At 40.5% G+C, this 12,186-nt stretch overlaps 1 protein-coding gene across 1 annotated transcript in view; it reads right to left on the bottom strand.

Annotated features, from left to right (window-relative positions):
• Positions 1-12,186, bottom strand: part of SLC6A11 (solute carrier family 6 (neurotransmitter transporter), member 11) — a 229,931-nt gene that overhangs the window by 192,167 nt on the left and 25,578 nt on the right. The window lies entirely within an intron of this gene.

Here is a 12,186-nt window from a genome sequence, read left to right as displayed (position 1 = left end):
ATAGGCAAAACCAAGAACCAGTATATCATTCTTAATGGAGAAAGATTAAAAACATTTTCCTTGTGAACAGGGACAAGATAAGGATGTCCACTGTCACAACTCCTATTCAATATTGTATTGAAAGTACTTGATAGGGAAATACAAAAAGAGAAGAAAATAAAGGGCATCCAGAGATGGGTAAACTGTTGCTATATGCAGATAGTGTAGACAGTAAACCCCAAGTACTCAATGAAAAAACCATGAGAGCTAGTGGACTAATTAAGTAGAGTGGCAAGATACAAAATCAATATCCTAAAGTCAGTGGGATTCCTTTACAGTAACAAAGAAAACTCAGAGAAGGAAACCCTGAAAGCAATACCATTTATTATAGCCAACCACAACCACAAATTGAGATGCTTGAGATAGAACCTAAGTAGACACTAAGGACTGTACAAAAACAACTACAAAACACTTCTGCAAGAAACAATAAAAGACCTAAATAAATGGAAAAATGTTCCCTGTTCATCTATAGGAAGATTCAATATAGTGAAAATGATAATACTACCAAAATTAATCTACATGTTCAATGCAATCCCAATACAGATACCAAATTCATTTTTTCAAGGAGATAAAAAATGCAATTGTCAAGTTTATATGGAGAAGAAAGACACCGAATAAGCAAAGCACCTCTGAAAAGGAAAAAACCGACTACTCAGAGGTAGTAACTAAAATAGCATGGCGCTGGTACAATGACAGGCACATAGACCAATGGAACAGAATAAAGAACCCAGAAATGGACCCCATGGTCAACTGATATTCATCAAGGAAATGAAACCTATCAAGTGGGGAAACGACAACCTCTTCAACAAATGGTGTTGGCAAAACTAGATAAATACCTCAGAAACAGGATCCACATCTCACACCATATACAAGAAACCAACTCAAACTGGATTAGAGACCTGGGAGCAAAGAACAAAACCATAAAGTTCATAAAAGACAAAGTGGGACCAAGCATAGGAGACCTACCCTACCACATAAAGAGGGTGACAAATACAGCCAGAAATGTACAATTTGGAGAGAATAAAATTGATGAATGGGAACATCTAAAGATTTGTGCATCAAAAATGTTTCCCAATAGGATGAAAAGGAATCCTACCTTCTGGGGAAAAATTTGGCAATAACATCAGAGTGTGAAAATTGCCCAAATAATATCACTGATAACACATGCAAGTAAAATCATGCTCAAGATTACCTAAAAATTACTGGAACAGTACATCAACAGAGAACTACCAGATATACAGGCTGGGCTTAGAGGAGGCCGTGGCACTAGAGACATGAATTTTGGCTGAAAGCAAAGAATACCAGAGCAATGTCTATTTCATTAACTATGCAAAGGCATTTGACTGTGTGGCTCACAACAAATTGTGGCTAACCTTGAGAAGAATGGGAATCCCAAAACACTTGATTGTGCTCATGTGAAACTTTTACTTGGACTGGGAGGCAGTCGCCAGAATAGAGCAAGGAAATGCTGCGTGGTTCAAAATCAGTAAAAAAGTGAGTCAGGGATAGATGCATCCTGTCTCCATACCTTTTTAATTTATAAGCATAACAGATCATTTGGAAGGTTTTATGAGGAGGAATGTGGCATCAGGATTGGAGGAAGACTCATCAACAACCTATGTTATACAAATGACACAACCTTGCTCATAGAAACTGAAGAGGACCTGAAGTGTTTGCTGCAGAAGGTCAATGACTGCAGTCTTCAATATGGATTGAACCTCAGTATTAAGAAGAAAAAGATTTTCAATACTAAGCCAACTGGTAGCACCATGATAGATGGAGAAGAGATTGAGATTGTTCACAATTTCAGCTTGCTCAGTTCCACAATCAACTCTTGGCACCAGCAGTCAAAATATCAAAAGACGTATTGCTCTAGGGAAAAGTGCTGTCAGAGACCTCTCAAAAGCGCTGAAGAGAAATGGTGTCAGTCATGAGACTTCGGAGCACCTGGTTCAAGCCATAGTCTTTGCAATTATTTGCTATGTATCAAAGAACTGGACAATGGTCAACGATGACAGGAGAAGAATTTATGCTTTTGAGTTGTGGAAAAGAGTTTTGAACATACCATTGACTGTCAAGAAAACAAACAAGTTTATCCTGAAGAGGGTAAAATCGGGCTGCTCCTTGGAGCCTAGGATTCTGAAGCTGTATCTCACATTTTGGACATGTGGCCAAGAGGGACCAGTCCCTGCAGTAGGACATTATACTTGGAAGGGTGGAAGGACAAAGCAGGAGAGGAAGATCGAGGATGAAATGGATTGACACAGTAACTGGGAAATGCGGGTCGGTTTTTCAGAGACAGACTGGCTCAGGACTGAGTAGAGTTCAGAGCTATGGTACAAAGGGTCGCTATGAATCACAGTTGACTTGATGGCATATAACAACAACAACAATCACAGACAAAGGTCTCTCAAAAGGTTTACAGGGCCTCCACAACAAAAAGACTGATAACACAATAACAAAATGGGCAAAAGACATGGAAAGACTTTTCACAAAGAAAGACATTGGAATGGCCAAAAGACACATGAAGAACTGCTCGAAATCACTGGCAATAAGAGAAATGCAAATAAAAATCACAATGAAATACCATTTCCCCCCAAGAGCATGGCAAAGTTTAACAGTCAGTAAGCAATAAATATTGGAGAAGACATGAAGAAGTAGGAACATTGTTGGTGGGATTGTAAAATGGTAGAATCACTCTGGAAGGCAGTTTGTTGTTTTCTCAAATAGTAGAACATAGAAACTCCATATGACCCAGCTATTCCATGACTAGGAATATACTCCAAGGAAATTAGAACTGAGAAACAAATGGGGATTTGTACACCAATGTTCACAGTAGTGCTATTCACAATCACAAGAACATGGACACAGCCCAAATGTCCAACCACAACAGAATGGCTTGAGAAATTATGGTACATTCACACAATGAAATACTATGCAACACTCAGGAATAACAATTTTGAAAAATACTAAATACTTCGGGAGTGACTGGGGAATGTTATGCTCGTGAACTAATTCAGTCCCATAAGGACAAATATTGTATAAGACCATTATTGTAAAATTAGAAGGATAACCAGTAAAACATGTATATGGAAGGGATAGGAGTGGAGGGGAAGGGGTAATGATGGGTACAGAGAAAAATCACAGGACACAATTTGGTGGAAAAGGTAGGGAGTAAAGGAAATAGAAATGATCCAGTGAGGACTTGAAAAGACAGGGTAATGGTGATCATAGTCCAGTGGTGATTCATTGTATACAGCGTAATGAATGGGAATGATTATATGAAACATAATGTCAATGAACAAAAGTGTGTGTGTGTGTGGGAGGAATCTGCATAAAAATTAAACATAGAAAAGGACGGCTGTATCAAGAATGTGGCCTTCATACAAAAAGCAAGGTTTATGATAAAAAATTACAGCTTATTTAACAACCACAAGCAAAAGGTTAGTGATTCAAATCTCCCAAAAGCTCCCCAGGAGAAAGATGGCAGTTTTCTCCTGTAAAGATTTATAGCCTCACAAGTCGCAGTTATAGCTACAAGTCAGATCAACGTGGTGATATAACTCCTATTACTTAATCAAATAATCATGCTGATAGCTTTAATTTTCTCAATTTTAACAGTATAAAGTATATAAAGCAAAAGGTAAAATCTTTTTTCCACTCACTGTTTTTTTCCCCTTTTCATTCCTACATGTTTACTACTATTGAAATTTTTTTTATATCCTTCCAGAAATTTCTACGTGTATATAAGGGATATGTGTGAGTGCGTATTGTGTGTGTGTGTGTTTATTTTTTTTTAATTTTTTTATATGTATGGTGCTATATATTCTGCACGTCATCTTTTCCTACTTCGTCTTGAAAGTATTTTTAACATGAGTACATTTCAGACTCACTTGTTTTCAGCAGCCATTGCAGGAATTTTCTGTTAACATATCTAAAAATGTATGCCATTTTTTTACCATCATAATTACTATCATACCTTTACGTATATACATAGTTAGTGTGACCCTGCCGGCAGAAAACAATTTCCAAAGTGGAATCTGGGGACAAAGCTTGTGGAAAATTGAGATATGAAGGGCTACAGCCTTGTCTAAAAGCCTTAAGCATGCAGGCAAACTAAGACCTTCCAATGTGGCTATCTCAGGAACCACCCATGAAGATGTAAGAAGTTGGAAGGCATCCTAGAGTAAGCAGATAGCTGTTGAATTGATAATGCATCACAGACCGCTGTCTCATGTCACAGAACTAGTCATACTCTCTCTACCCTTTGTGAGGCACCATTGTCCACCCAACTTCCCTTGGCCCCAGGCACACCTTCAGTATCACCCACCACAGCCAGAGAGAGCACCTTCTCCTGCTCCTACCTCACCTGGGGCTCCATCTTACTCCCAGACATGACCCTACTGCTACTTGGAGGCACCTGAGGACCATTTTGAACCCTTTAGGAAAGGTCTAAGGTCGTGCATGTTCTCCCCAGACTCCCTTCCCCTTTCTATCCACCGGCAAACAAGGCAGGCCCCACCACAGTATGAGCCTGCAGAGTGTACCCCACAGCTCGCTCCTCCCTTCTTTCAGGTTTCCACTCTTCACCACCTTCTCAGAGAGGTCTTCTATTATCCCTTTGAGGTGCTCTGGAGTCAACTAGGACTCCAAGTGACCACATGTGCCTAAGGAGAATAGTGTTTCATGGGGTTTTCAGTGGCAGATTCTTCAAAAGGTCCCTTGAGATGCATTCAAAACCTTTCCTCCAAACCAGACCTCCAAGTTTCTTCACATTGGCTCCATGAACACATCCTCAGATAGACTGTTGCTGTTGTTATGTGTCATCAAGTCACCTGCAACTCATAGCGACCCTATGCACAACAACTCTGAACCCTGCCCTATTCTGAGCTAGTCTCACTGATGGATACATCTATCCTCATTGTCCCAGTTACTGTGTTAATCCATCTCATCTGGGGTCTTCCTCTCCTGCACTGTCCCTCCACCCTTCTGAGCATTAAATCTTTCTATAAGGACTGGTGTCTCCTGGCCACGTGCCCATATATGATGAGACAGAGTAGGTGAGACAGAACTTCAAAATCCTTTCTTCCAGAGAGCAGCTTGGTTTCACCCACTCTAGGACAGACCTGTTTGTTCTCCTGTCCGTCCACAGTATGTTCAATCCTCTTGTCCAGCACCACAGCTCAAAGGTATAGATTCTCCTTCTATCATCCTTAGTCACTGTCCAGCTATCTGAAACATAGCAAGCAATTACGAAGACTATGGCCTGTATCAGGTGCACCTTAGTCTCCAGACTGACATTGTTGTTCTTTTTCTTCCTTTTCTTTTTTCTTTTTAATCCTCAGCTTTTCCTACCAGATTATGTGCCTTGGCAGAGAAGACAGGGCCCTGCTCATCTTTCTGGCAACTTAAAATAATAGCACCCAGGTGTTCAGAAAACTTCAAAAGAACAAATAAAGAAAAGAGTTCAAGCCATCCACTTTGAAGGGCACTTGAGACCTGGCTGATGAGCCTTCTCTACAGAATGTTTAAAATAATCCATGTGGACCTCTGCAAATTTGGATAAGGTTTCTCTGTATAAACAGTCTCTATTCATAGAGAAAGTACCATGTGCTGAGTATGAGAGCTAGTCCTCTCAGCAGACATGCCAAGGCTTGCTGTTGTTGTTCAGTGTCACCAAGTCAACCAACGCTCATGGCAACCCTATAAACAACGGATCTGAACATTTTCTTATCCTGAGTCATCCTCATGATCAAACCCATTATTCCAGCTTCTGTATCCATTTCCCAGCATAATGGTTGTTGGGTTGCTTGTTTGTTTTGTTTTGGTTTTTTTTTTTGTTGTTGTTGTTGTTTGCAAGGACTGGTCCTTCTTGACAACATGCTCAAAGTATGTGAGATGAAGTTTCACCATCCTTTGCCTGTAAAGAGTTCTCTGATTCCACTTATTCTTCTGGCAGTACCATAGTATATTCAATATTCTTCTCCAATATCACAACTCAAAGACATCAAGGCTTCTTTGGTCTTTCTTACTCATTATCCAACTTGAAGATTCATATTGTTGTTATGTGCCATTGAGTCACTTGTGACTCATAGCTACCCTATGTACATTAGCTCTGAACCCTAACCTATCTATCCTGAGCCAATATATCATCTCTGACAGATATAATCCTATTTCTTCACTCACAGAGTCAGTTCTTCTCATCCTTGGTCTTCCCCTCCTGTGCTGTTCCTACACCCTTCCAACCATGATGTCTTTCTCAAGGACTGTTACCCCCCAGCCACGTGCCCAAAGTATGTGAGTTGAGGCTCCAAATTCTTCATCTTCAAGAAGCAGCTTGGAGGGTTTCACCCTATCCAGGATAGACCTGTTTGTTCTCCTGGCAGTCCTGGCAGTGTATGTTCAACACTCTTCTCCAGCACCACAACTCAAAGGCATTGATTTTTCTTCTATCATCCTTAGTTATTGTCCAGATTACATAGCATGTAACTACAAACACTATGGCCTGGATCAGGCACACCTTACCAGACTGACATAATTGCTCTTCAGTACTCTAGAGGGGTCCTTGACAGCAGACTATCCCAATGCAATTTGTCTAATGATTTCCTGATGCTAGTGCCAACAGTGCTGATTGTGGAACTAAGTGCCCTGAAGCTGTTGACAATCTCAATCTCTTCACCATCTATCATGAACTGCCAAGTGGCCCAGTGGTGAGAACTTATCCTTTTATATTTTTTACGTTATCTATTTAAATTGGTTTGCTTATAAAGTTTACATACATTGTGTTTCACACATTATTCATTCATACTATGTTTCATACAATCTTTCTCATGCATTATGTTATATAAAATCAACCACTATTGGACCTTGCCAATTATTACCCTGTCTTTTCTCCCAGATACTTCTCATTTGTTTTCCCCACCTCCCTCCACCCACCAAACTGTGCAGCCCTGTGGTTTCACCCCTACCTATCCTCACCTGCTTGAATTCCTGTACATGTTTTACTAGCTATCCTTTTATTTTTACAATAATGGTCTTACACAGTATTTGTCCTTATGAGACTGTGTTAATTCACTCTGTATAATGCTCTCTAGTATCTGTCAAGTTACACAGTATTTTTTCAAAATCGTTCTGAATGCATCACAATTTCTTAAACAACTCAGTTGTAGTTGGATATTTGAACTGTTCCCATGTTCTTGCAATGGCAAAAAAACACTGCTATGAACACTGGTGTATAATTCTGTTTGTGTCTCAGTTCTAATTTCCTTGGAGTATAGTCCTAGTAGTAAAATAGGTAGGCTATATGGAGTTTGATGTTGAGTTTCAATCCATATTGAAGACTATGGCGCAATCCTTGACCTTCTGCAGCAAGTCTTTCAGGTCTTCCACAGTTTCAGCAAGCGAGGTTGTATCTTTTGTATAACGTAGATTGTTGATAAGTCTTCCTCCAATAAGCAGCTGAAAATACCATGGCTTCCATCAGGGGCACCTTAGACTTCACACTGACATCCTTGCTATTTAGTACTTGAAAGAGGTCCTTCACAGCAGACTTTCCCAAGGCAACGCTTTTTTTTTTGTTTTATTTGACCACTGCTAGCATAGGTTTTGATTGTTGATCCAAGAAAAATGAAATAATTGACAATTTCAATCTTTTCCCTGTCTAATGTATTGTTGCCTATTGGTCCAGTTGTGAGAACTTTGTTCTCCTGAAGTTGAGATGTAATCCATATTGAAGTCTTTGTTTCTTTTAATAAGATTTAAAAGTCTTATTTATTTTCTTCAAATGAGATTGTGCCATTTACATAATGGAGGTTGTTGGTGAGTGGTCCTCTAATCCTAACTTACATTCTTTTTCATAGACTCCAGCTTCTTATTTTCCCTCAGGTTGTACAATTGGCAGGTGAAGAGAGAAGTCAGACTTCAGATCTTACCCTCTTAAATGTACTTATTGAGGAGGATGGAGTGAGAAAGACCCAGTTAGTAGAATTAGATGGTGGTGGCACAATGCTCAGCTCCGACTTATGGAATTCAGATCCTAAAACTGGAGCCACAAAGGGTACTGCAGGCTGAAATATTGACTTTGCCAGCCTCCACCCAGACCTGCTCCAGAGAAAAGGGCTCTCAACAAGACACCTCAAGTAACAGAAACTTACTAGTGCATCTAATTTAGAATTAACCCACATGCTTCCATCCACTCAAAAACTTATGAGTTCTCTCAGCTTTTCAAAGAATGCTGTGAGCACTTCCAGCCAACTATCTGTTCAACATTCTTGACAAATCACTTCTTGCTGACAAAAGCCTTGTAGCCAGGGTAAACTGGCATTCAGGTGCTTAACTCACCCCTGCACAGACAATGCAGGTAGAATCTGGTCAGCAAACTAGATCAATGGATTCATCCTGCCATACTTGAATGTCAAGCAACAAGCTCCAGCCACATACGAGGACTGAGGACACAGGCAATTTCTGCTTTCCTTCACTCCTCATCCAGGTGATTGGGTGATGCAGGTAGTGCAACTAGACCCAGGAATCAATCATTGTTTCAGAAGAGGACTCTGTGATGTGGATTTCCAATCCTCACTTAGATGTCTCTCATAGAGTGTTTTCTAGAAAATGTCACTCCTTTGTTCCATCTATCTACTCTATAAAAATTGATTATGAGCATTCCATATATCCATCAGCAGTAAGTGAGAACCAGGCAGGGTGATGTTTGGGACTACCAGCTAGAGAATACAGTGAATACACTGCAATTAAGTTTTCTGACATAGATTATAAAAGAAAATAGTATGTCACAAGAGACGTTACAAAGAGATCTTATTCAATCTCAGGTTTCAGGGTGAACTATCTAAGATCATTTATTGAAGACCATGAAAGATAAAAAAAAAACAAAACAACAGGTCTCTGGGAAAATTCCCCAGGAAAACTATAGTTTAGTCAGAATTGGAAAACCCTCAAACACCCACTCTGCGCCCTACGCACGCATACAAGTTTTCTCTCCAGTACATAGCTAAAGGGTGCTGTGTTTTAGATTACAGTTGCAGAAGGTCAGAAAAGTTGCATTTTTAACAAGGTGATGTCACTTCAGATCTGAGTGGCACACTCCAGCATATTTTAAAAGATCTAAATAAAAAAAAAGCAATAAAATTTTCATGGCTAGAGAAGCATGATAGTAAAGAGATCAATTCTTCTCAGATTAAACAATAAGTTCAACATTTATGCACATACCTCACTTCCAGATCCACAGAGCTAAAGCGAGAAAATTGAGTCTCCTCAGGTAGAAGGCTGACTGGCTGCGTGGACACAATTCCTGGTCTTATAGAAAGTCGCCTTGGGCTGCTGTTGTGGATGGACATTCCCCTACTCATTGTGAAGTTAGAACAGGGAAGAAACTGCCACCTCTATTCTGGTTTTGCATTTATGACCCAGAAATAAAATATTATGTCGGGCCTAGAAGCCCTCATTCAAATACACAGAAAAGTAAAACAAAAAATTCACTCAGTGTGTTTAATTATAGTGAAAAATAGGAGAAATTGGAAAAGCCCCTTAAGAGGAGAATTGATAAATATAATGTAGGCTATATAACTAGGAAAAAAGAATGAAGCATAGCTATATGTCTTTTTTTGAACTTTTTTATAAATTGTGATTTTAATGAAAGTTTTCATAATTGTGATATTAACAAAAGTTTACACAAAGTTGGATTTTTATTCATTCACTACTGCACATTTTCTTCCCTACCCCACCTGTGGAGCCAAGTAAACTAAAACTGTTAACTATCTCAATCTCTTCCCCATCCATACTGATGCTGCCAATTGGCCCAGTGGTGAGAATCGTTTTCTTGATGTTAAGCTTCAATCCATACTGAAGGCTGCAGTCCTTGACCTTCTGCAGCAAGTGCTTCAGGTCCTCCCAAGTTTCAGCAAGCAGGGTTGTGTCATCTACATAACGCAGATTGTTGATGACTCTTCCACCAATCCTGATGCCACATTCCTCCTCTTAGGGTCCAGTATCTCTGTTGATCTGTTCTGCATGCAGATTGAAAAGGTATGGAGACAAAATACATCCCTGATGGACCCCCTTCTTGATTTTGAACCATGTAGTGTATCCTTGCTCTGTTCTGACGACTGCCTCTTGATCCAAGTATAGGTTTCGCATAAGCACAATCAAATCAACACTCTTGGTAACAGCAGCCAGGAAATCAAGAGACGATTGCACTGGGAAAGTCAGCTGTGAGAGACCTCTCAAGAATACTGAAGAGCAACGATGTCAGGCTGGAGACTAAGGTGAACCTGATCCAGACTATAGTCTTCACAATTACGTGCTATGCATCAGAGAGTTGGACAGTGAATAGGGATGATAGAAAGAGAATTGATCCCTTTGAGCTGTGGTGCTGGAGACGAGTGTTGAATATACCATGAACTGCTAGGAGGAAAAAACAGGTTTGTTCTAGAGAGGGTGAAGTCAGAATGCTCCTTGGAGTCAAGGATCCTGCAGCTTCATCTCACATACTTTAGGCATGTTGCAAGGAGGGATTGGTCCTTGGAGAGGGGCATCATGTTTGGGAGAGTAGAGGGATGGCGCAGGAGAGGAAGACCCTCAATGAGATAGATCGATTCTGTGATTGGGGTGGTGGGAATGAGTGTGTCAGAGACAGTGAGGTTGGCACAGGATAGAGCAGCGATTAAGGGCTCTTGTACACAAGGTCACTATGAGTTGCAAGCGACTCGATGGCATATAGCAAGAAACAACACCTCCCCCTAGTTCACTATAAAAAATATTCATTCATTTTTACATAATTTTCTTCTCTTTTCTTAAAAATAATGCTTAATCATATATTCCTTTTAAATAGTTCTTTCTGTCATCTGTTCCATTATTGTTGTTATGTACCGTCGAGTCACTTGTGACTCATGCCAACACTATGTACAATAGCCCTATATCCTGCTCTATCCCGTGTCAATCTTATTGTCTCTGACACACCTACCCCCATTACCCAAGTCACTGACTCAATCCATCTCATCGAGAGTCTTCCTCTCTTTTTTTTTTTAGAGTCTTCCTCTCTTGCACTGTCCCTCCAACCTCCCAAGCATGACATCCCCCTCCAAGGACTAGTCCCTCCTTGAAACATGTCCAAAGTATGTCAGATGAAGCTTCAGAATCCTTGCCTCCAAGGAGCAGCCGGGCTTCATCCTCTCTAGGATGAAACTGCTCTCCTAGTCGTCCATGGTATATTCAATATTCTTCTCCAGAACCACAGCTTAAAGGCATCAATTCTCCTTCTATCATCCCTAGTCATTGTCCAGCTTTCTGATTCATAACATGTATTTGCAAAGACCATGGCCTGAATTAGGTGCACCTTAGTCTCCAGACTAATATCGTTGCTCTTCAGTACTTTGGAGAGGTCTCTGACAGCGACTTTCACTATGCAATTTGTCTTTTAATTTCCTAGTTGCTGGTGCCAAGAGTGTTGACTGTGGAGCCAAGCAAATTGAAACTGTGAACAATCTCAAACTCTTCGCCATTTATCATGATACTGTCAATCAGCCCAGTGGTGAGAATCTTTAGCTTCTTGACGTTAAGTATCAATCCATAATGAAGTGCTTCAGGTCCTCCTCAGTTTGAGCAAACAGGGTTTTGTCATCTGTGAAACACAGATTATTGATGAGTCTTCCTCCAATCCTGATGTCACATTTTTCCTCATGGAGCCCAGACTCTCTGATAATCTGTTCTGCAAATAGATTGAAAAGGTATGGAGATGGGATACATCAAGGGAGTATACCTTTCCAAATTTTGAAACATATAGTGTTTCTTTGTTTTTCTGATGACTCCCTCTGGTCCAAGTATAGGTTTTACAGAAGCACAGTCAAGTGTTTTGTGATTCCCATTTTTCTCACAGTTGTTGTTATTGTTGTTATGTGCCATGGAGTCGTTTCCGACTCATAGCGACCCTATACACAACAGCCCTAAACCCTGCTTTATCCTGCGCCAACCGCACTGCCTCTGACACACCCATCCCGATTACCCCAGTCACCGAATCAATACATCTCATAGAGGGTCTTCCCCTCCTGCGCTGTCCCTCCACCATCCCAAGCATGATGTCCCTCTCCAAGGACCCGTCCCTCCTTGCAACATGTCCAAAGCATGTCAGACGAATCT

This window comes from Elephantulus edwardii, unplaced genomic scaffold, assembly GCF_000299155.1.
Source record: "Elephantulus edwardii isolate Elephantulus edwardi_28Jun2011 unplaced genomic scaffold, EleEdw1.0 scaffold00288, whole genome shotgun sequence".
NCBI lineage: Eukaryota > Metazoa > Chordata > Mammalia > Macroscelidea > Macroscelididae > Elephantulus > Elephantulus edwardii.
Note: the sequence above shows the minus strand (reverse complement) of the source record. Positions and strands in the feature narration are given on the sequence as shown.